Genomic DNA, 2,287 nt, shown 5'->3' with positions numbered 1-2,287 from the left:
AAAAAAAAAAGTAGAGGCCCAAAGCTCATCTGCTTCCTTGTTGTATTTACATATATACTTATCTTTATATCTTTATATATTTACATATCTGTATTTATACCTATAGATATAATTTTTACTTTCTTGTTCTTTCCTCTTTTTCTTTTCTCCTGCCCACTATCAAGTTTACCCATCATCCACCTCTCAGGAATTCTACTCAGATACATTTCAATGGATCAAACACAACCAGAAACACTACACCCTCCTCACCGTCAATTTTAGATCCCTTGCTATTCCCCTGTCCCTGTCATTATTTGCTCAGTGCTCTCCTCCGTCTACCTCCTCCCCTCCCATGCCCACCCCTGGAACCATCGGTCTTGTCACTGTCTCCTTAGGATTGCTTCTCATGCCTATATTATGTAGATAGACACCAAAAGAAAAAGAGAGACCATGCAAATCATTCTAAGTCTAACTGTTATCCTGACCCAGAGTAGATGGGCATCTCTCTGTTAAACAGTGAGCAGGACCTGTTCTATATAACCCATCAGTTCAATCTCCCTTTCTTTCAGGGTTCCATATTCCAGGACCCGCTAACCTAACAACACTTATACCCTTTTAGTCCTCAGCATTTGTGTTGGAGTGGCCTTATCCCCCACAACCTGCCCCCCACAACGTTACATCTTTCCACCTTCAGTGTGGCCTCTTTGTGAATATCCCCCAACCATTTCAGATGAGGTGCCTAACACTGCCCCCCAAGTCATAAATCTCTAATTGGAATTTCCCAGAGATTTTATGGCTTTGTTCCCATGGCTGGTCTGTTGCACTCCCCTCTTGGTTTGGTTTGCCCTCTTGTGGGCAGGTCCCACCAGCTGCACTCCTGAACTGTATCTTCAGTGCTGTCTTCTGTAGCACCATGATCTAGGGCAGAAGCATAGCACGCTGATGCCGGCCCTGCAGTCCTCTCTGTGAACATGCTGCTCTGAGCAAGGAACATCACCCTCAAGGCGTGGCACACTGGAATGAGGTCTACTGTCTTTCCCTTTCCTGTGGAGACATAAACAGTACCTTCCCCTTGGGTGGATGAGTGCCCTGATCCCCCATTGCCATCTTTTTCCTTCCCACCCTTCTGTGGGGCCTAAAGGCATATAGGGGTGAGGAAGGGGCCACTTTCAGCACAGGTACTACCTGCATCTTTTTCTTTCTTTTCTTTTTTTATGACTTATGCATCATTGGGTTTGGCCTGACTCTTGCCAGAGTATCTGGTCCTCAGCCCAGGAACTATTCAATATGTACATTTCCCCCTATGCCTGTTCTGCTGTTTGAACTAACCTCAGATGATTCATGTTATACTTGTCCTTGTGTGCTTGGCTAACTTCACTCAGCATAATATCCTTCAACTCTTTCCACGAGACATGGTGCTTCATCTTTTCATCACTGTGTTTTAGGGACGTGTAGTACTCCATTGTGTGTATATAACAGAGTTTTTAATCCATTCATCTGTTGATGGAAGCTTAGGCTGTTTTCAGTTCTTTGTAGTTATGAACTGTGCAGCGATGAACATTGGAATGCAGATGTCTGGGCATGGCCTGTTTCCTATTTCTTCTGGGTCAATGCCTGGTAGTGGAATTGCTGGGTTTTAGGATAATCAATTTCCTTCTGTTTCAGGTATCACCAAATTGTTTTGCACAATGGGTGTATGTATCTCCAAGACCACCAGCAGTGAATGATAGTTCCTATCTCACCACAACCCCTCCAACATTTGTTGTTTTCTGTTTTTTTAAATTGGGTTATCTTTGTGGGTGTTAGGTGATAGCTCTTGGTTGTTTTGATTTGCATTTCTCAGATGGCTAATGATTGGGAAAATTTTTTCATGTTTACTGGCCATTTGGGTATCCTCCTTTATGAATCTTCTGTTCAAGTCTTTAGCCCACCTCCTCAGTGGGCTATTCATTTTTTTTTTCTTGTTTTAAGGTTGCAGGGGTCTGTAGATTTTAGTAATAAGACTTTTGTCTGATATGTCAATACTAACTATCTTTTCCCAGTCTGTGGGCTCTCATAATTCTCTCTTGATGAAGTCCTTTGATGACACAAGTTTTTTTATCCTTAGTATGTTCCACATGTCTGTTTTATCTTCTTCTGGGAATGTGTCCTTCATTATTACTGATAGCCCGTGTATTCCCTGCACTAAGGTTCTTAGCTTTGTCCCAATTTTTTCATTGATGATCCTGATGATAGTTTGGGGTCTTACCTCAACGTCCGTTATCCACCTTGGATTTGTCCTTGTGTATGGGGTGAGTAAGGGTCTTGC

Source organism: Echinops telfairi, unplaced genomic scaffold, assembly GCF_000313985.2.
Source record: "Echinops telfairi isolate 266 unplaced genomic scaffold, ASM31398v2 ScPeMD7_60;HRSCAF=208, whole genome shotgun sequence".
Classification (NCBI taxonomy): domain Eukaryota; kingdom Metazoa; phylum Chordata; class Mammalia; order Afrosoricida; family Tenrecidae; genus Echinops; species Echinops telfairi.
The sequence above is the reverse complement of the archived record's forward strand: the minus strand, read 5'-3'. Positions refer to the sequence as shown.